At 37.4% G+C, this 24230-nt stretch overlaps 1 long non-coding RNA gene across 1 annotated transcript in view; it reads right to left on the reverse strand.

The window, feature by feature from the left end:
* Positions 1-2488: 2488 nt before the first annotated feature.
* Positions 2489-24230, reverse strand: part of LOC141424166 (uncharacterized) — a 244256-nt gene continuing 222514 nt past the window's right edge. The window contains exons 9-10 of the long non-coding RNA XR_012449096.1: positions 13975-14071; positions 2489-2808 (exon numbers count right to left, since the gene is read on the reverse strand). This is a non-coding gene — a long non-coding RNA (uncharacterized lncRNA). The remainder of the gene's footprint in view (positions 2809-13974; positions 14072-24230) is intronic.

Here is a 24230-nt window from a genome sequence, read left to right on the forward strand (position 1 = left end):
AGCTCATTCTTTCCTCCTACTCTGTTGTCTCTCCATCCTTAGGCCCATCATAGGTCCAAGATGGCAGCTAAGCTCCATCACATTCCCATTCAAAGATATAACTCCAGGGAAGCTAAAAATGTTTTTAATTAAGCAACTTTCTTTTTTTAACAGTGAAGTGATGTACAGGATTTCCCCTTAGATATTGTTGACCAAAACTTAGTCATTTGGTCACACTTTGTATGCATATAGAAGAGTCTGGTAAAGGGAGTGTCTGGCTTATCCAGTCTTTATGAAGGGAGACACACAAGGGAGAAGAAAGCCTCACAGTTGGGTAAATTGTGGGAGTTGGGTAAACTGATCTCTCAGATACAGCTTCAGGTTAATATGTAATTTTTTTATAAATAAAAAGTAATGAAAAAACAATAAGCTAACTTTTATGTTACATTTTTAAAAGAAGTTTCTGTTTTTATTCAAACTTCCTGTGATGACACTTCTTCCCACTCTAAAAACAAAACAAACTTCGTCCATCCAGGATTCTGAATTTTTAAAGCCACCTCTCTCTTCTCTTCCCTAACTATGAAAAAACCTGAGTTGTCCAGACACTGAGTCATTCAATTTAACTTTGATGGGGCTACATCTATTTTTGAGGTTTAGCCATGGTGGTTTAAGAACATTGACTGTCTGCAGACACTTTGGATACTTTTCCTAACACCTCTCTGAGTTTATGCTGTACTAAATTTAAATTGGAAAAATAAGATGTAAAAGGCTAAGTAAATAATTTATTGAGAAAAGCACGAATGACCATCTTCTTTAAAGCAAATTCCAAAGAATTCAAATGTATTGACTGTATCCAACGGACATTCCATTTGTGATGTCTCACAATCCCATGTAACACTGCAATAAACCTCTGCTTCATTTTTTAAAGGGAACGACCCAGCTTCCCCTTATTATTAAAAGCCCCCCCTCCCACTCCTCAAATAAATGTGTTCTGAAATTAAAACAAGACACTCCATGAGAACAGCTTGGAAGCCAGAATGTCGCCAGCTTTGTGTGCCAGATGTGATTATAGAGCCACAGCAGACCATGCTGCAGTCAGCCCACTGGTTAGACAGAAACTGTGGACACCCAGAAGACGTTCAGTCTTCATATGTGTCGTTAAAAGCTGCCATGCAAAAATGCTTGTTTTGCTAAGATATGCTATGGGAAAATTTAGCTGTTACATTGTAAATGCTGTTATTTTGGTTTCTAAAAATGTCATGACAGGAAATGATTTCAGAGAGGAGTTGCCAAGATGGCTGTTGGGTAGAACCAAGGGGGAAAAAAGCTAAACCTAGAAAATGAGAAGCCAGAAAAGGTGAAAACATAAATTATTATCTGCCATAAAATACATTCTTAAAATCTAAAACAAACTTGACTTGTTTCCCCCTTTTTTTGCCTTCTCTGAAAAGACTGGTCAAGTTTGAAGAGAGTCCCTGCTACTCAATGTTACAAAGATTGAGATAAACTGACAAGAGATATCCAGTTAATATGGGGAAGAGGCCACTCCTGCCCTTCTTTATTCCCAGCAGCCACAGCCAATGGGCAAATGAGGCTTTGGGGAAGGATTTCTGCAGGTTCAGAAAAGCCATGCTAAGTGTCAGGTGCGGACAGGTAAGAGTAAGGCTGGTCCAGGAAGTAACTATAGCTGTCACTGCATTAGGAGTTTGGCCTTCCTCAGCAGGATGCTAAAATAACTAGTTTAGCAACTGCAGAGTTATAGAAATTTTAAAAAGAAAGAGAAAGTGGAAGAGGAAGGTTAAGGAAAGGAAAACGAAATTGTTTTTTGCTCTCTGAACAGGTGCATGGATAGAACAATTTTCCCTAAGTATGGAATTTCTGATTTAGCTAAGTTACTTATCATAGATGATTTTTAACAGCTTTAAATAATAATTTGTCTTCTTTTACTACTGTTTCTTTTAGATCTACAAATCTGCCGAAATCACAGCAAACTTCCAAGAAAATCACCTCAGGTAGAAAAACAGCCATCTACTTATACACATCAGTAAGGTTGGAGTACCATAAATCACCAGTAAAAACTGTCTAGAACATTTCCAGTATACCAATAACTTTACTTTCACTGCTTTTCATGTAAACTCAAGGCTCTCCTTCTACAGCAGCACCTTTTATTTTTAGACTCTCACTTAGAAGGTTCCTCATGTGTTTAAAAGTAATAGAGAGGTGAATATGAGCAAAGTATATTATGTGTGTATGGAAATATTGCAAAACAATGAAACCTCTCTCTGTACAATTAATATACACTAATAAAAGTAAGGTATAAATGCATGCAATTTTAAATCTCGAACTGCTACATCTCTAGGTTCCCCCCATTATACACTGCCTTGAACACAAGAGGTATTAAGGTGTGTGTATCATTGCAAACCTTCATAAATCTGGGTTTTTTTAAACCAAATAAGGTAGAAAGAAGATGACAAGGAAAGAATAAAGGTGAGTGGGAGCAGCTGGGAAGCTAAGTCAGTAAGTATTTATTGAACAGTGCTGTTCGTAAAAGGCAGAGGTGGTACAATGCCTGTATATTCATCCCATATGTGTGATATGATCTTAAGCTTAGAGTCTGATGTAAGATCATGGCTAGAAACACTGTCTTCATGCCTGCAACACATAAGGTAAGTGACTGCTCTGTTCTCCTTCTTCTCCCTAGGCTCCTGCAGTCCCTGGGCAGTTAAAGCAGCAGCTTCCTGCAGAAGAGTATTTTCTCCCTTTGTTCTTCATGCTTTCTCCTCCAGACATGGGCATGTTCAAACTCCAGGGAAGTGTGACTCTGGTTCACTTAGAAAAAAAGAAAGTGCTCATGGTTACTAAGTATTGGGCACTCCACACTTTGATAAGCATGCTTATCAATACTAATTATTGGCTTATGTATTTATATATAAAAATTGATTAATAAAACTAGTTCAACATACAGTCTCAAATATCAAGAAATCATACTGCAATTATCCTTCGTGGAGATTCCAAGATGGCGGCTAGAGGTAGGAAGCAGAAAGCGAGCCTCCTATAGTGAAATCTTGGAGAGACGCTGGAGACACACTTTGCAGGCATAATCACTGAGAAAAGGCATAACTTTGACTCCTCCACACCTCCAGCCGGCGCAGAGAATCTCCACTTCACGTTAAACGGAGAACCGAGGAGGGCCCCGGGGCCGCCAGTGGCCGGCGCCCATACGGCTTGGGAAGACGCGGACCAGGTGAGCTTCGCGGTACCGCGGTAGCCCCACAGACAAGCCTGGGCCAGAGCAGCATAGCCCCCTGGACAAACTGACCTCCACCCGGGAAAAAAAGAGAAACTGAGTACTAAGCAATAAGAACAGTTAAGACACGCTGGAAAGAGGGTGGGGCGCCCTGAGCGCTGAAGATTGGGGGAAGGGAACCCTTCCCAGGACTGTAAATAAACGAGCCGGGTGGGCCGGAGAGGCTCTGGCGGGAGCGGGGCGCAAGCCCAGCAACCAGGAGCGGGGACGCTTGTGAGAGGAGGGAACACCCACTTCCCACGTGAACTGTAAATAAACACGCAGGCCTGACAACGCGGGGCAGTGTCACCTTTCCCAGTGCTTGGAAAGGGGAAAGCCTGTGGCAGAGGCCCCCGCACAGGAGAACTCTGAGCAAACAAAGCCTGTGGGACCAGGTGAGTGCTAAGCTCACCCCAGAGATCTGCATAAATAATGCCGCCAGCTACAGGCTGAGAGCAGCAGGCAGGCAAGCCACAGCTGCAGATACCACTCTCAGAACTGCCTCCAGACGCTTTTTTTTTTCTTTTTCTCCCTACCTTTGATGAGAGAACAACCGAATTACACCTGCAAGCCGGAAAACTTACTGAAACTGTATTGCATTTGAACTGGGGACACTTGGTGGGGCTTTTTTTTTTTTTTTCCTTCTGTGTGTGTGTGAGTGTAGTTTTGTTCTACTTTATGCATCCGCTTTGATGAGACAACTACAGAACAACATCTGAGGCACCAACTCCAGGACTGGAGATTGAGATGGACACCCAAATTATTAAGACTGAAATTGCATTGCATATAAACTTGGAAGTTTTTTGGTTTTTTTTTTTAATTTTCTATTTTCCATTTTATTTTAATTCATTTTTATATATAGATATTACTTTCATATACTTATTTTTTATTTTTTTATCTTTGATTTTCAATCCTCTCTCTGTCTCTCTATTGTCTGTTCAGCTTACTGTCGATTAGTACACTAACACTCCCTGTTTATACCTTTGAAACTCTCTTGTCTGACACCTTGTTCTGCTTTCTCCCTCTTGTCTGTATATTTGTTTTCCCCTTTTCTTTAACTTCTTGCTTTCCATCTCAGCTCACTCTTCCATTCTCAATATTACCATTGTTATTATTACAAGCTAGAAAATACTTAATTACACACAGTACAGGGACAGTAACAACACCAAGGACAATGACAGGAAACAGAAAAAACAGGGAAACCAGTTTCCCCACAGCAAAAAATTAGTACAGGAACCAGAGGGGAATGAAGAGAACAGAAAGTCAGATCCAGACTCCAACAAAATGAAGATAAACTATGCCAAAGGACCCAATGAAGCCCACAAGAATAATTTAAAAGAAGACATACTACAAGTACTCAATGAGAATTTTATAGAGATGATACTGGATAGGGTCAACCAAAATGTACAGGAGACACTCAAGAAATTCCAAGACAATAAAAATAGAGAATTTGAAAAAGCAAAAGAAGAAATAAAGGAAACCATAGAAGCACTGTATAAACACCAAAGTGAAACAGAGAACACAATGAATAAATGGATAAATGAACTCAGGACAAAAATAGACAACAATAAAGAAGAAAACTGCCAGGATATGGAAAACCTCAGAAAAAAGAACGAAACAGAACTGCAAAACAAAACGGAAGGCCAATCAAGCAGAATAGAACAAACAGAAGACAGAATCTCAGAACTTGAAGATGAAATGGTAATTAAAGGAAAAACTGAAGAACTATTAATTAAACAACTCAAGACCTGTGAAAAGAAAATGCAAGAACTCACTGACTCCATCAAAAGACCAAACTTGAGAATCATGGGCATCGAAGAAGGAGAAGAGGTGCAAGCGAAGGGAATGAATAATATATTCAACAGAATAATAATGGAAAATTTCCCAAATCTAGAGAAAGATATTCCCATACAAATGCAAGAGGCCTCCAGGACACCAAACAGACCAGATCAAAATAGAACTACTCCACGACATATCATCATTAAAACAACAAGTTCAGAAACTAAGGAAAGAATATTGAAGGCTGTAAGAGAGAAAAAACAAGTAACATACAAAGGTAAACCCATCAAATTCACAGCAGACTTCTCAACAGAAACATTAAAAGCAAGAAGAGCGTGGGGTGAGATCTTCCGGGCACTGAATGAAAATAACTTCAACCCCAGGATACTCTACCCAGCAAAGCTATCATTCAAAATAGATGGAGCAATAAAAGTCTTCCATGATAAGCAGAAACTAAAACAATATGTGACCACAAAGCCAGCATTACAAAAGATTCTGCAAGGGATTCTGCACACAGAAAGTGACACCCAACTTAACCATGAAAAGGCAGGCAGCACCAAACCACAGGATAAGAAAAAGCAAGACAGTAGAGAGTAACATCAACTTAGGTACACACAATCAAACCTTCAAACAACTAAGATAACTAAATGGCAGGAATCACCACATACCTATCAGTACTAACGCTTAATGTTAATGGACTTAATTCACACATCAAAAGACACCGTTTGACAAAATGGATTAAAAAAGAAGATCCAACAATTTGTTGCTTACAGGAGACTCATCTCACCGACAGAAATAAGCATATGCTTAGGATGAAAGGCTGGAAGAAGATTTACCAAGCCAATGGCCCCCGAAAACAAGCAGGAGTAGCAATACTTATCTCTGACAAAGTAGACTTCAAACCTACATTGATCAAACGAGATAAAGAAGGACATTCCATACTAATAAAAGGGGAAATAGACCAAAAGGAAATAATAATCATCAATCTGTACGCACCCAATGTCAACGCACCCAATTTCATCAAACATACCCTGAAAGACCTAAAAGCATATACAAACGCCAACACAGTGGTTGTGGGAGACTTTAACACTCCATTATCATCAATAGATAGGTCATCCAAACAAAAACTCAATAAAGAAATCCAAGATCTAAAATATGCAATAGATCAAGTGGACCTAGTAGATGTCTACAGAACATTTCATCCAACCTCTACACAATATACATTCTTCTCAGCAGCCCATGGAACCTTCTCCAAAATAGATCATATCCTAGGGCACAAAGCAAGCCTCAGCAAATATAAGAAAATGGAAATAATACCATGCATACTATCTGACCACAATGCAGTAAAAGTAGAACTCAACAACAAAAGTAAAGACAAAAAACATGCAAACAGCTGGAAACTAAATAACTCATTACTTAATGAAGAATAGATCATCGATGCAATAAAAGAGGAAATTAAAAAGTTCCTAGAAGTCAATGAAAATGAAAACACAACGTACCGGAACCTATGGGACACAGCTAAGGCAGTCTTGAGAGGAAAGTTTATAGCCATGAGTGCATATATTAAAAAGATTGAAAGATCCCAAATCAATGACCTAATGATACATCTCAAACTCCTAGAAAAACAAGAATAAGCAAATCCCAAAACAAATAGAAGGAGAGAAATAATAAAAATAAGAGCTGAAATCAACGAAATAGAAACCAAAAAAACCATACAAAGAATTAATGAAACAAAAAGTTGGTTCTTTGAAAAAATAAACAAGATCGATAGACCCCTGGCAAACCTCACTAAAATGAGGAGAGAAAAAACCCAAATTAGTAGAATCAGGAATGCAAAAGGGGAGATAACAACAAACACCATGGAAGTCCAGGAAATCATCAGAGACTACTTTGAGAACCTATATTCAAATAAATTTGGAAAATCTAAAAGAAATGGACAGATTTCTAGATACATATGATCATCCAAAACTGAACCAAGAGGAAATTAATCACCTGAATAGACCTATAACACAAAATGAAATTGAAGCAGCAATCAAGAGTCTCCCCAAAAAGAAAAGTCCAGGACCTGATGGATTCTCTGCTGAATTCTATCAGACCTTTAAAGAAGAACTAATACCAACCCTCCTTAAACTGTTCCATGAAATAGAAAGGGAAGGAAAACTGCCAAACACATTTTATGAAGCCAGTATTACACTTATCCCAAAACCAGGCAAAGATACCTCCAAAAAGGAGAACTATAGGCCAATCTCCTTAATGAACATTGATGCAAAAATCCTCAACAAAATAATGGCAAATCGAATTCAGCAACACATCAAAAAGATTATTCACCACGACCAGGTAGGCTTCATCCCAGGGATGCAGGGGTGGTTCAACATACGAAAATCAATAAATGTAATAAACCACATTAACAGAAGCAAAGACAAAAACCACTTGATCATCTCAATAGATGCAGAAAAAGCCTTTGATAAGATCCAACATCATTTCATGATAAAAGCTCTAAGAAAACTAGGAATAGAAGGAAAGTTCCTCAACATTATAAAAGTTATATATGACAAACCTACAGCCAGCATTATACTTAACGGAGAAAAATTAAAACCATTCCCTCTAAAATCAGGAACCAGACAAGGATGCCCACTATCTCCACTCCTATTCAACACAGTACTGGAATTCCTAGCCAGAGCAATTAGGCAAGAAGAAGGAATAAAAGGAATACAAATAGGTAAAGAAACTGTCAAAATATCCCTAGTTGCAGACGACATGATCCTATACCTTAAAGACCCAAAAAACTCTACTCAGAAGCTTCTAGACATCATCAATAGCTATAGCAAGGTAGCAGGATATAAAATCAACATAGAAAAATCATTAGCATTTCTATACACTAACAATGAGCAAACGGAAAAAGAATGTATGAAAACAATTCCATTTACAATAGCCTCAAACAAAATCAAATACCTAGGTGTAAACCTAACAAAAGATGTGAAAGACCTCTACAAGGAAAACTATACACTTCTGAAGAAAGAGATTGAGGAAGACTATAGAAAGTGGAGAGATCTCCCATGCTCATGGATTGGTAGAATCAACATAGTAAAAATGTCGATACTCCCCAAAGTAATCTACATGTTTAATGCAATTCCCATCAAAATTCCAATGACATTCATTAAAGAGATTGAAAAATCTACTGTTAAATTTATATGGAAACACAAGAGGCCATGAATAGCCAAGGCAATACTCAGTCAAAAGAACAATGCAGGAGGTATCACAATACCTGACTTCAAACTATATTACAAAGCAATAACAATAAAAACAGCATGGTACTGGCACAAAAACAGACATGAAGACCAGTGGAACAGAATAGAGGACCCAGATATGAAGCCACACAACTATGAGCAACTTATCTTTGACAAAGGAGCTAAAAATATACGATGGAGAAATAGCAGCCTCTTCAACAAAAACTGCTGGGAAAACTGGTTAGCAGTCTGCAAAAAACTGAAACTAGATCCATGTATATCACCCTATACCAAGATTAACTCAAAATGGATCAAGGATCTTAATATCAGACCCCAAACTCTTAAGTTGATACAAGAAAGAGTAGGAAATACTCTGGAGTTAGTAGGTATAGGTAAGAACTTTCTCAATGAAACCCCAGCAGCACAGCAACTAAGAGATAGCATAGATAAATGGGACCTCATAAAACTAAAAAGCTTCTGTTCATCAAAAGAAATGGTCTCTAAACTGAAGAGAACACCCACAGAGTGGGAGAAAATATTTGCCAATTATACATCAGACAAAGGACTGATAACCAGAATATACAGGGAACTTAAAAAACTAAATTCTCCCAAAACTAATGAACCAATAAAGAAATGGGCATGTGAACTAAACAGAACTTTCTCAAAAGAAGAAATTCAAATGGCCAGAAAACACATGAAAAAATGCTCACCATCTCTAGCAATAAAGGAAATGCAAATTAAAACCACACTAAGATTCCACCTCACCCCTGTTAGAATAGCCATCATCAGCAACACCACCACCAACAGGTGTTGGCGAGTATGCGGGGAAAAAGGAACTCTCTTACACTGTTGGTGGGAATGCAGACTAGTACAACCACTCTGGAAAAAAATTGGGAGGCTACTTAAAAAGCTGGACATCGATCTACCATTTGATCCAGCAATACCACTCTTGGGGATATACCCAAAAGACTGTTACTCCAGAGGCACCTGCACATCCATGTTTATTGCGGCACTATTCACAATAGCCAAGTTATGGAAACAGCCAAGATGTCCCAGCACTGACGAATGGATTAAGAAAATGTGGTATCTATACACAATGGAATTTTATGCAGCCATGAAGAAGAATGAAATGTTATCATTCGCTGGTAAATGGATGGAATTGGAGAACATTATTCTGAGTGAGGTTAGCCTGGCCCAAAAGTCCAAAAATCGTATGTTCTCCCTCATATGTGGACATTAGATCAAGGGCAAACACAACAAGGGGATTGGACTATGAGCACATGATAAAAGCGAGAGCACACAAGGGAGGGGTGAGGATAGGTAAGACACTTAAAAAACTAGCTAGCATTTGTTGCCCTTAATGCAGAGAAACTAAAGCAGATACCTTAAAGCAACTGAGGCCAATAGGAAAAGAGGACCAGGAACTAGAGAAAAGGTTAGATCAAAAAGAATTAACCTAGAAGGTAACACCCACGCACAGGAAATCAATGTGAGTCAATGCCCTGTATAGCTATCCTTATCTCAACCAGCAAAACCCCTTGTTCCTTCCTATTATTGCTTATACTCTCTCTACAACAAAATTAGAGATAAGGGCAAAATAGTTTCTGCTGGGTATTGAGGGGGTGGGGGGGAGAGGGAGGGGGCTGGAGTGGGTGGTAAGGGATGGGGTGGGGGCAGGGGGGTGAAATGAACCAAGCCTTGTATGCACATATGAATAATAAAAGAAAAAAAATTATCCTTCGTTACTGTTATGATAGGTACTGATGTTTAAATTTGGTTTGCTTCCTCGTATGTATTCCAAAAGCTTTACTCTGGATAAGCAAATTAATAGACAATTTTCAATCTTTCTCTTCTTTTTTTTTAAGAAAAAATGCGTTAAAGAATGCAAAACAACTGAAGTTCAAATGGCATAAAAGATGTTCTTATTTTCTGTTAAATTAGACTATTACTTGTACTGATTGTTTCAATGTGAAAGAAATCTTCCCTTTTACATTCTATTTTACAATTGATAAGAGAATATAATTTCAGTATACCTGGAACTTGATTTTTTATTTCTCCACTGGGTTAGTATTGATTTTTTTTATTCTTGTTTAGTCATTTGTGATTCAGTTGATATTGGCTTATTTTTCAGTTTTGAGGCATCCCATATAAAAATGCATTATCTATCACTCAACAATTTAGATAAATGTCAAGTTCACAAACCTAAGGGGAGGAAAAGTTTCTAATACCCTCCTTTATCTTTGAGAACAGAATTTGTCACCATTTGAATGCTAGAGAACACAGATGTAATTGCCTCAGAAGTCTTGAACATGAAATTTCTCTTTCCTGAAGCTTCTTTAGTACAAATATCAGAAGTCAGAAGCAAGAGAGGGACTCTGAACATGTATGACTACATAGCTGCCATTGTTCAAATATCAAGAAAAACTTGAGGTGTTATGGCTAAATGAAAAGGTAACTGGATAAAGAAGTAAGAAGAAAGAAAATATGTAGTTTTGTAATAGACAAAACTATTATAGAGGTGAGATTAGATTTCACTGAATGAACCTGAATGTTTTCTTGGCTAATTGTGCTATTACTGTGAAATATTTAGTGTTATAACTGCAATTTACTGATATTTATTTAATATTAAATGCAACAATATCACTATTATGTACAATTTGGGCCACCAACTAAAAATAAAACATAGCTACTAACTCCAGGAATTTACACTGTAGAAAAGAAACCACATAAATAGAAAATTAACCAGAGTGTTATCTTTTTTTTTTTTATTCATATGTGCATACAATGCTTGGGTCATTTCTCCCCCCTTCCCCCACCCCCTCCCTTACCAACCACTCCACCCCCTCCCTCTCCCCCCTACCCCCTTGATACCCAGCAGAAACTATTTTGCCCTTATCTCTAATTTTGTTGAAGAGAGAGTATAAGCAATAATAGGAAGGAACAAGGGTTTTTGCTAGTTGAGATAAGGATAGCTATACAGGCAGTTGACTCACAATAATTTCCTGTGCATGTGTGTTACCTTCTAGGTTAATTCTTTTTGATCTAATCTTTTCTCTAGTTCTTGATGCCCTTCTCCTATTGGCCTCAGTTGCTTTAAGGTATCTGCTTTAGTTTCTCTGCGTTAAGGGCAACAAATGCTAGCTAATTTTTTAGGTGTCTTACCTATCCTCATATCTCCCTTGTGTGCTCTCGCTTTTATCTTGTGATCAAAGTTTAATCCCCTTGTTGTGTTTGCCCTTGATCTAATGTCCACATATGAGGGAGAACATACAATGTTTGGTCTTTTGGGCCAGGCTACAGAGTGTTATCTTTTGATGAAATGATCTATAAAGTAATGTACTAAGAACTGAGAAGAATGACATCTTAACAGGAAGGAACTCTGAAGAGGAACCTATGGTGGATACTTGCTGGATTTTGGTCAGATAATAAACTTCCTTTAAGAAATTATCTAGCCAACTCTCAGGGCATGTGGATGGGTGGCCCTTCATCTTGAATTGGGAAATTGGTCACATGACCTTGCCTGGCCAGTTAGAACACCCAGTTCCCTAGTCACACCAGTTGATTCAGGTGAGGGCACCTGAGCCAAGTTAGTCAGTTCAGAGTGAATCCTGAAACTTACGTGTAAGCACAATGGGAAATGCTCTCTTTTCCAATTTAGTTGAACGTGGGAGGGAGCTACTGTCAACCATCTTGCCATCAGGTACAACTGAAGAAGTAAATTCATATCCTGTGGCTGCCATACAAGTCATCACAATTTGGAGGATCAAAACCACAGAACATGATTCTCTCATAGTTCTGGGGGCCAGAAGTTCAACAACAGTTTCAATGGGTTGAAATAAAGGTGCTGGCTGGACATTGCTTCCTCTGGGTGCTCTAGAGCAGAATCAGTTCCTTGCATCTTTCAATTTCTAGTGGCTGCTGGCATTTATTTGCTTGTGGCTGCATCATTACAATCTTTGTCTCCAGTTTTACATTTCCTTTTCCTCTTCTATGTGTATTAAATCCTTCTCTATTGCTTTTGTCCCCCAAGTACTAGAGATTCTGCCTCAGCCATTTTTTAAAATTAGGATATATTCATTGTACAGGGGGATTAATTATGACAATTCTGAATAGGCTTACATTGTACATTGGTTAGATCACTCCCACCATCTCTCCCCCTCAACCCTCTCTTGCACCATTTGAAGCAATTGCAAAAGGTTTCATTGTTCTACTTCATATAAGTATATGAAGTCCATCAACCATATTCCCTTACCTTCATCACCTTTGTTCACCCTCCCCCATCCCACTAGTACCCCCACACACTGTACCTACTTTACAGTCCTGTCTTTCATTATTAATTTCTAAGTCAATGCTCAATGGTGTTTCTCGATGTATCTCTGCTGTAAGTATACTTTACTTTGGTCAGTGCAACTCATTCCATTGCTATCCCTATCCCTCCCCCCTCCACCATTTTTCAACAGCTTTCAATACATATCCTTATATCCTCTACCCTCACAGATGTTTATGTAGTATGATATTGTTGAATCTCTAGCATTCTTTTTTTCTTTCCCTCCTTCCCCAAGCTCTATAGAGTAGTTCCACTATTATAAACATGTTCTACATATACATTTGTATAAAATCATGATTGCTTTTGTGTATATGTTTATCTTTTGGATCTATCTTCCTCATATGAGAGAAAACATATCTGCCTCACTCTTATAAAGACAATTATGATTGATTAGATTTAGGAACCTCTCAAATAATCCAGAATAACCTTGCTTTAACACAATCCTTAATACCATCAACAAAGACCTTTTGTCTTTAAATGGTGATACAGATTCCAGGGATTAGGACTTGATATTTTGGGTGGCCATTATTTAGTTTACTGAAAACAATACAGAGAAAAGCAGAGATTTGAAATGGGACAAAACTGGGTCTTGACAATATTATCCAAATGCCTGGGTTAATCTTTGCCCCACTTTACAGTAGTGAACACAAAGATTTGTCAACCTGAGTTGAGTTTTCAGTCACTTGGATCCAAGACAGCTCTGATTGATTGAGGACTTCTAATAAAGATGTTAAGTCTATCTTTTCATGCCTGATAACATTATGTATCTTCCCTGTCTCTTCTTTTTTTATTATAAAAATTTTTATTAGGATAACATATACGTTATCTCCTTGTCTCTTCCTTTGGATCAAAGAGATTCAGCCTAATTTCTTTACTTTTTTATATATATCATAATACATTTTTTTTCTATATAAGATCCACTCTTCTCATACTCATTGCTTAGCTGATAATTTCTTATAGCTAATTACAAGATAATTTTTCTTGTACCTAATATTAGTACATGGTTCTATTTGTTATTGAACTGTTTGTTAACTCCATGGAGATAAACAGAAAAGATAAAAAGTTTTAATCTTTTCATGAAACTCTTATGACACTAATTTTTTGGTTCATTTCATTTATTAAACATGAAAGTTAAGCCTAGACACTGACTTTCTCTCAACAGATGAGAAATTCAAGTACAGATGGAAAAGAAGTAGAGTCAGTGTCACACCTGACACCATGCATTAGTTTTCCAGGGCTGCCATAACAAACTACCACATACTGGGTAACTTGAAACAACAGAAATTTGTTCTGTCACAATTTTAGAATCTAGAAGTCAGAAATCAAAGTATCATTTGATTTCCTCCCAAAGACTCTAAAGAAGAGCCTTTCCTTACCTCTTCCTTGCTTCTGATGGTTGGTGGCAATCCTTGGTGTTTGTTTTGTTGGCTTGAAGATGCATCACTCTGGATTCTCTGCTGAATTCTATCAGACCTTTAAAGAAGAACTGATACCAACCCTCCTTAAACTGTTCCATGAAATAGAAAAGGAAAGAAAACTGCCTAACACATTTTATGAAGCCAGTATCACACTTATCCTAAAACCAGGCAAAGACACCTCGAAAAAGGAGAACTATAAGCCAATCTCCTTAATGAACACTGATGCAAAGATCCTCAATAAAATAATGGCAAACCGAATTCAACAACACATCAAAAAGATCATTCACCATGACCAAGTAGGCTTCATCCCAGGAATGCAGGGGTGGTTCAACATACAAAAATCAATAAATGTAATAAACCACATTAACAGAAGCAAAGACAAAAACCACTTGATCATCTCAATAGATGCAGAAAAAGCCTTTGATAAAATCCAACACCATTTCATGATAAAAGCTCTAAGAAAACTAGGAATAGAAGGAAAGTACCTCAACATTATAAAAGCTATATATGACAAACCTACAGCCAGCATTATACGTAATGGTGAAAAACTGAAACCATTCCCTCTAAAATCAGGACTGAGACAAGGATGCCCACTATCTCCACTCCTATTCAACACAGTACTGGAATTCTTAGCCAGAGCAATAAGGCAAGAGGAAGGAATAAAACAAATACAAATAGGTAAAGAAACTGTCAAAATATCCCTATTTGCAGATGATATGATCCTATACCTTAAAGACCCAAAAAACTGTACTCAAAAGCTCCTAGACACCATCAACAGGTATAGCAAGGTAGCAGGATATAAAATCAACATAGAAAAATCATTACCATTTCTATACACTAATAATGAGCAAACTGAGAAAGAATATATGAAAACAATCCCATTTACAATGGCCTCAAAAAAAAATCAAATACCTAGGTGTAAATTTAACAAAGGATGTTAATGACCTCTATAAGGAAAACTACAAACTTCTGAAGAAAGAGATTGAGGAAGACTACAGAAAGTGGAGAGATCTCCCATGCTCATGGATTGGTAAAATCAACATAGTAAAAATGTCTATACTCCCAAAAGTAATCTACATGTTTAATACAATTCCCATCAAAATCCCAATGACATTCATCAAAGAGATTGAAAAATCTACAGTTAAATTTATATGGAAACACAAGAGGCCACAAATAACCAAGGCAATACTCAGTCGAAAGAACAACGCTGGAGGTATCATAATACCCAACTTCAAACTATATTACAAAGCAATAGCAATAAAAACAGCACGGTACTGGCACAAAAACAGACATGAAGACCAGTGGAACAGAATAGAGGACCTGGATATAAAGCCACACAGCTATAACCAACTTACCTTTTTTTTTTCTTTTATTTATATGTGCATACAATGTTTGGGTCATTTCTCCCCTTCCCCCACCCCCTCACTACCAGGTAGAAACTATTTTGCCCTTATCTCTAATTTTGTTGAAGAGAGAGTATAAGCAGTAATAGGAAGGACCAAGGGTTTTTGCTAGTTGAGATAAGGATAGCTATACAGGGAGTTGACTCACACTGCTTTCCTGTACATGTGTGTTACCATGACCCATTTTGAGTTAAAAACTAAATTCTCCCAAAATTAATGAACTAATAAAGAAATGGGCAAGTGAACTAAACAGAACTTTCTCAAAAGAAGAAATTCAAATGGCAAAAAAACACATGAAAAAATGATCACCATCTCTAGCAATAAAGGAAATGCAAATTAAAACCACACTAAGATCCCACCTCACCCCTGTTAGAATAGCCATCACTAGCAATACCACTAACAACAGGTGTTGGCAAGGGTGTAGGGAAAAAGGAACCCTCTTATACTGCTGGTGGGAATGTAAACTAGTACAACCACTCTGGAAAAAAATTTGGAGGCTTCTTAAAAATCTAAACATAGATTTACCATATGATCCAGCAATACCACTCTTGGGAATATACCCAAAATAATGTGACACAGGTTACTCCAGAGGCACTTGCAGCACTATTCACAATAGCCAAGTTATGGAAACAGACAAGATGCCCCACTACTGACAAATGGATCAAGAAAATGTGATATTTATACACAATGGAATTTTATGCAGCCATGAAGAAGAATGAAATGTTATCATTCGCAAGTAAATGGATGGAACTGAAGAACATCATTCTGAGTGAGGTTAGCCTGGCCCAAAAGACCAAAAATTGTATGTTCTCCCTCATATGTGGACATTAGATCAAGGGCAAACACAACAAGGGGATTGGACTTTGATCACATGATAAAGCGAGAGCACACTAAGGGAGGTATGAGGATAGATAAGACACCCAAAAAACTAGATAGCATTTGTTGCCCTCAATGCAGAGAAACTAATGCAGATACTTTAAAGTGACAGAGGCCAATAGGAGAAGGGGACCAGGGACTAGAGAAAAGGTTAGTTTGAGAAGAATTAAATTAGAAGGTAACACACATTCACAGGAAAGCAATGCAAGTCAACTCCCTGTATAGCTATCCTTATCTCAACTAGCAAAAACCCTTGGTCCTTCCTATTATTGCTTATACTCTCTCTTCAACAAAATTAAAGATAAAGGCAAAATAGTTTCTGCCTGGTAGCGAGAGGGTAGGGGGGAAGAGGGAGGGGGTGTGAGGGTAAGGGAGGGGGGTGGTGGGAAGGGGGAGAAATGACCCAAACATTGTTTGCACATATGAATAAAAGAAAAAAATAAAATAAAATAAAAAAGAAGATGCATCACTCCAATCTCTTCAACTGTTCTTTTCATGGCTATCTCCCTCTGTTTCCTCAATGCTTCTGCATCCCTGTGCTAGAACTCCTCTTCTTTATAAAAATACCAATCATTGGATTAGTGCCCACCCTAAGCCTATGTGACTCAGTCTGAAACTTGATTCTATCTGCAAAGACCTTATTTCCAATAAGTTCACAATTAAAGGTACCAGAGATTCAGACCTGAGCATATCTTCTTAGAAGATCCAAACCAAGCTACAATAGGCCAAGGGAAGATAGAGTGACATTCAAGTCATCCATAATGACCTGGTACTGCTGAATTAAACTCTGAAAATAGAAACTGAGAATGAAATTAATTGTGATCTCCTTTGGTGAAACATACAATTACAAATGATGACACTGAGAAGTGATACAGCTCTTCTTTCTCTGATAAATGTCATGCTGAGAAAAGGCATCAGAGAAAACATGTTGATTTCACTACTGCAGAATGATTAAAATCACAACATTTTTATTTCAAATATTTTATTAAGCTCAAGGAAGAATCTAAGCAAAACAGAATGTGAGATAATCTCACTAAATAGCCAATTTAAGCTCAGAACTATTTTGACAAGTTGAATCACTTCAGATGGTCTCTTACTACTCACAACTATTTTAAATAGCACAGCTACATCTGAGTGATATATTATTCACCAAGAAATATCTTACAAAACCAGTATTTGAGATAGTCAGAAGGCCCAGTTTCTATGCCAGACTGCCATTTACCAACTCTATAATTTTGGAAACGATCTTTAATTGCTTTGGGGTCAGTTACATTTTTCTGTAAAATGAAGGATCGATAATCTAGATCATTTCAAAGGTTCTTTCCTCCTCAAAAATGTTTTCATAAAATGTTGTATTCTTTTCCATGATTGTTTTAACATTTATGTATCACATTTTGCATGATAAAAGAAATCAAGGGCAGGTAAGTCTCAGTGGGCCTAAGGGTGTCTTTTACCACCTTAAAAATGAAGAGGAGGCTCTCAAAACTTTATGGGAGCCAGGCACTAGTGGCTAACACCTGTAATCCTAGCTACTTGGGAGACTGAGATCAGGAGGATTGTGGTTTGAGGCCAGTTGGGGCCTCGTCTCTAAAATAATTAGAGCAAAATGGACTAGAGGTATGACTCAAGCAGTAGAGCTCTCCTGCTTTGTTTTGCAAGCACAAAGCCCTGAGTCCAAACTCCAGTCTCAAGAAAAAAAACAAAAACTTTATGGACACAAGATGATTGCCATATCTCTAAACATCACATCTTCACAAAACAGTGTTCAAAACAGGAAGGGTGAGGACTTGAGGTATGGCTCAAATGGTAGAGTAGGGCTATTGCAAAGCCCTCAGTTCAAACCTCAGTCCTACCAAAACAGGAAAAGCAAAAGTATAGACACCCCTCTAACCTATTATCATATTAAGGTGACAAACCTTCCTCAAAAGCCTCTGAGAAAACTTATCTCATGTGTTATTACCAGGACCAAGTCAGAGGCCCATGCCACAGCAATAAGGGAGGCAGGGAAAACCAGTATTTTTTATTTTTAGCCTTTGCCATGGGAGATAGGCTCTAATAGCAACAAAAAAAGGGGAGTAGGATGGCTGTTCACCATCAGGATCCAGTCAGCTAGAAACCCCAATCCAAAAGAAACTGTCCTGAGAATCGTTGAGATTGTCCTTTTTGTGTTGTCCAGAAAGGCAATCATTACAAGAGAGCCTTGATTTGTAATCATGAATAACAGAAAGAAACAGAAGGATTTGGAGCTTCTGATGATTATTCCCGCTTCCTTACCTCATATCCCAGTAGGATAATGGGCACTGACATGTAACTAGAAGAAATTTTCCTCAATCAAGCAAAAACATTCATATGGAGCCTACTATTTACAATGACTAAGCTAGATGACCTCCACGTTTATCTCCCCTAGCTAGCCCCAAAGCATTCCCTACCCAGCTGATGATCACCTTGACCACGGGACAAGGGCTACATGGAAGAGAACCAATAAGCAGTTTTAAATGAGTCTTAGGAGGAAAGTATGGGTCCAGCTCCCGATAATGTCATGGAAGTAGATGGCAAAAAAACAATTATTGAGTGTGATCATACACTAGGCCTGTGCCTTTAAGAGTTCAAGAAATATCATTTAAAATTTCAAGTTTAGTTGAGATCACATATTTGCTGTTGTGATATAGCTCCAACAATCAACCATAAGGACCATGGCACAACGCACATAAAATGAGTGATACTATCCTATACTCCTTGAGCACTTATCCTGTGCCAGGCATATGCTTCATTCACTCCTCAAAATGCTGCTAAGACAGAAATGCCTATTATTTCCATTTTCCACTTAAAGAAATTGAGATTTAAAGAGCTTAAGTAACTTGCCAAACACCCCCAAAGTATGTCACAGAGCAGAGGCTCAGATTGAGGTCTGTCTGCATTACAATTCTAAATTGCACCTGGTACTGTCCCATGCGGTGCCTCGCCAGTGTACTGTCCCTGCCTCCTGTGCTTCTCTTTAGTGTCACGCTCACCAGGCCACACCAAAGTGAGCTGTTAATTTGTCTTTCTACCTAGATGGTTTGAGCCATTTGTCTATGGATCCTAAACCTAGGATATTGTAGAAGTCAGAAAAATATATAAACATAGATCGAGTTAACTGTAAAATAGTCAACATAGAAAGGAATGCTGAACTCAGAAGAGGAGAAGTTACCACAGGCTGCAGCAGTTGGAAAAGGCATTGTGGGTGAGGCAAGGCCATGGCCAAACCTGGAAGACGGAGAGGACTTAAATGTGGAAGAAAGGTAGAAGAAGATTCTGGGAAGGCAATAATGTTTTAACAGGGCCAAATACCTAAATTGTTTTTTCCTACCAATTCTACCTCTCCACCAGAATATTTCAGTTGCATATTTAATCATGCCATAGTATGAATAAGCATATTACATTATTTTTATGTTATCCAGGCCCTTCCACTGAACAAGTATGTGAAATATGTCCCCAGTTCCATTGTACTCTTCATCCAGAGACAACAATTCATAAAAAGCACAAAATTTCAGAAATCCTATGGACTGTTTGCTTCCAACCATATATACTGCACTTAAAATGTTCAACAGGGAAAAGTAACCAATGTTCACAAGGTTAACCACCCCCACCCAACAAATTCTTACATGTGAGTCACCTAGTATATCCCAAAATGATAGATTCAAATTTGAAGCAAGGCAAACTCTTTTCATTAACTGATATTGTTTGTGTTTTAAAAAGCAAGAAATCACTTATTCTTAGCTATTGTTGCTCAGAAACCAACTATCCAGAACATTTATTTAATTGGAATAAGAAATAAAATACAAGAAAAAGACTTCTTATTTTTGAAATTTTAATTGAACTGCAAATATGTACACAGAAAGTGTATATACTGCAAGCACAGAGCTTAATAATTTTTTTCAGTCTCCATATATCCATATGACCAAATGCCAAGCCCAAAACAGAATACTGCAGCACTCCAAAGGCCCTCCTCCTGCCCCCTTCCACTCAGGACCCCAAGCATAACCTGCTACTAACTTCTAATGCTATTGATAAGTTTTGCTTGTCTACATATGTTACATGTAAAATGACATACAGCATTCATTATATGGGGTCTGGCTTCCTCCTCTCGCATTATGTTTCCAAGACTCATCCATATTTTGGTGTGCAATGATAGAGCATTCCTTCTCATTTTTTTCCTGCAGCAGTTCTCAAAGTTTGATTCACAAATGAACCATTTTCATAAACATCACAATCATAAACATTTGTCTTTTTCATTGTGTTGATAACACAAAAGCAATACAATAGTGAGTAAAATTGTTAGTACCTTACCACAAATAAAAACAACAGCAATGAACGGTTCTGATAATCACTCATCATTTGTTGAATACTATGCCCTGCCAAGCAACAAAAACAAACAAGGCTAAAAAAAATGCTATTTTCTCCTATTGTCCTTAGTTTCATATATGCATATATATGAATTATATATAATTACATATATAATTCCCACCACTTGAGTACCTATCTTTCTGATATTTTTCTCTGTGATGTATAGTAGCCACAAAGTACTTCATTCAGCTGGATCCTCAAGTATAATGGATGAAAGAACTCATTAGATAAAGCAATTGTTTGAGTTATAAGCTAAACCAGTTTGTCATGGAGCACCATTTTTACTTGAAAGGATGACTTACCGGAAATCTATGGTTATTGAGACCTGGATATTTTTCAAAACATTTTGTCAAAAATAAATAAACTGATCCTTAACTTCAAGGAAAACAACTGGCAGAAATAATGGTAGTGTTAAAACTTGAGCTTTCCAGTATGAATTAGAATTTTGGAAAACATATCCATCATCATGAACCCGACAGGTTCCCAATGTAAAGATTTAATATGTGTGATTTAAAAAAATATATCATGTGGAAATATGTAAATGTTTGGAAATAACATCACCCAAAGAACCAATGCATGATACAAAATTGTTCATGGATAAAAGACTCATTCGAGTATAAGATAGATCAAAAGATATTAATGTAACAGAATATGAAAAGTTTATTTATTGGTTTCAGAATCCACATTGCAACTAACCTTTAGGAAACTACCAATTACCAAATGCCAGTGGCTCACGCTTGTAATTCTAGCTATCCAGGAGGCAGAGCTCAGGAGGATTGTGGTTTGAAGCCAGCCGGGCAAATGGTTCATGAGAGCTTATTTCAGAAATACCCATCAAAAAAAAAAAAATGGCTGGTGAAGTGGCTCAAGCAGTAAGAACGCCTGCCTAGCAAGGGTGAGGCCCTGAGTTCAAACCCCAGGACAGCTAAAGAAGAAAGAAAAGCAAAGAAGGAAGGAAGAGAAAAGAAAGAAAGGAAAAAAAGAAAGAAAGAAAGAAAGGAGGGAGGGAAGGAGAGAGAGAGACAGAAAGAAACAAAGAAAGAAAGGAGGGAGGGAAGGAAGGAGGGAGGGGAGGAAGGAGGGAGGCAGGGAAGGAGGAAGGAAGAAAGAAAAAAGAAAGGAGGGTGGTATTTGCTTATCTTTAAAAATTAAAATTATCTGTGTAAGGCTGGATTTTCTTCATATGACTTAAATAAAACATATTGTAAAAGATCAAATGAAACACAGATAAGAAATCTACATCCCATAAGCTAAAGTGTAAAGGAATTGTCTCTATCCTCACTATTTTTTTTGGGGGGGTTGGAAAACAAAATGATTTTTAAAACAAAAACATGTTATTTATGCTAGCATGCAATGCATTTATTTTTAAATTAATTGATAAATAAGTACTTTTTAAATCTTTTTAGTTTTAAGCTACAATATGATAAATAGCAATACCTATAATTCGCAAAATTGAAAGTTCTTTGGAGGACCTAAAAAAATTTAAAGCTATAAAGGGCTCTGAGACCATAAAGTTTGAGAAACTCTGCTGTACAGTATTACACTGTGAGCAGGGATTTAATTTTAGCATTAACTTCTGCGAATATTCTTGAGATAGAGTATATTTAACTTAATTTCCTCATCTGGCCTTTCTGCTTGTGGTTTCATCTTCTTTCCAGTCCCTTTTGCACTGGGCCAATCAGATTATTCTCCAGCACAGGACTTTCCGTGACTGTTACATCAGGTGCACTTTCTTCTTCCTCACAGGAATGTTCCAGAAAGCTTTACCAAGAATGTGGACTTGTGCTGTGGCTTTAAGGATTTAGCCAGAACGAGGTCAGAGGAGGACAGAGCAAGCTAGAGTAATGTAAGCAAAAGATTTTTTCTTGGATTATGGATATGGTTTCCTGGAATTCTCAGCTTAACATCATCTTCTAACACCAAACATAAAGCAATCTTTCTGAGTCTCTGTGACATGGAACCCTGTTTTATTCTCACCACAATGCCCTCACTACTACCTGGCTTTTTTTCCTGGATTTTTATGTCTTTTCTTTCCTCCCCACTACCTTCCCAGAACATGAGCTTCGGATTGCTGAGATATTGCTTATCTTGCTCATTGCCAAGAACTGTGCCTGGAACATGTATGGGTCACCCCCCTCGACAATCGCAGAAGTCACGTTATTCTCGGGAGTCCATGAACATGTACTGTAATAGACAAATCCTGAGTCATAAAACAAACTCCGACACTTTTGCAATAATTGAAATCATACAGAATGTCTTCTCTGACCATATGGAAGCAAAGTAGAAATGAACATCAGAAAGACAATAAATAATACACTTCTAATAATTCCCAGATCAAAGAGAAAGTTTCAAGGGATAAAAATTACATTGAAGTGGATAAAAATGAAAATATAATAATATAAATTTATCAGATAGCACTAAATGCTTACATTGGAACAGAGGAAAGTGTGCACATCAATAATCTAAGTTCCTATGAACCTAGAATAAGAGAAAAGTAAACAAAAAATAAACAGAAGTGAGGAAGTAATAAAGAACAGAAATTAATGGATTTGAAAAGAAAAATAATAGAGAAAAGTCAATGAAACAAAGGGGCAATTCTTTGAAAATATCAATAAAATTGGCAAACCTCTAGCACAACTAAGAGAGAAGCTGCAAGTCACCAAAACGAAGAATGAAACAGGGATAATATGACAGACATTAAAAGGATAACATGGGAATGCTGTAAACAATTCTATACACAGAATTCTGACAATTTAAATGAAATGGACCAACTCCTTGATAGTCACAAAGCACCATAGCTAATCTAGAATGAAATCAATAACCTATATAGCCTAATAACTATTAAATAAATTGAATTCATAATGTAAAAAACTTCTAAAGGAGAAATCTCCAGGCCTATTTCATTTTTTTCCTTAGAGAATTCTTCCAAATGCATACGGAAGAGTCAATACCAATTTTTCACATTCTCCTTCAAAAAATATGAAAACATTTCAAATTCATTTTATGAAGCTTGTATTGTCCTGATACCAGCACAGGACTTGCAAGAGGGGGAGGTGGGAGGAGGTGGGGGGTGAGTGGGAGGGAGAAATCTGTAGACCAATATCACTTAAGAAAACACAGCAAATGTAATTCAGCAATAAAAAAAGGAATTATATACCATGGCCACATGGGGTTTGTTCCAGGAATACAAGGTTAGTTCAAATATTTGAAAATCAATGTCATCTGTCATATCAACAGGCTAAGGAAAAGAAATCACATGATCATATCATTTGACAAAATTCAACACCCACTCACATTAAAAAAAAAAACACCTCAGAAAGCTAGGAATAGAGGGTAACTTGGTAGAGCTATTATTTAGTCTAATAATGAATGACTGAATGTCTTCCCCAGAACAAGAAAAAGACATCTACTCTCACCACCCTTATCAACTTGAAGGGGTAGATGCTACATAAAGCAAGAGAAGTAAATAAAGGCAAACTGGTTAGAAAGGAAGAAAGAAGACTATCTCTATTTGCAGATGACATGGCTGCACAGAAAATCTAAAGGATT

This window comes from Castor canadensis, chromosome 6 (genome assembly GCF_047511655.1).
Source record: "Castor canadensis chromosome 6, mCasCan1.hap1v2, whole genome shotgun sequence".
Taxonomy (NCBI): Eukaryota; Metazoa; Chordata; class Mammalia; order Rodentia; family Castoridae; genus Castor; species Castor canadensis.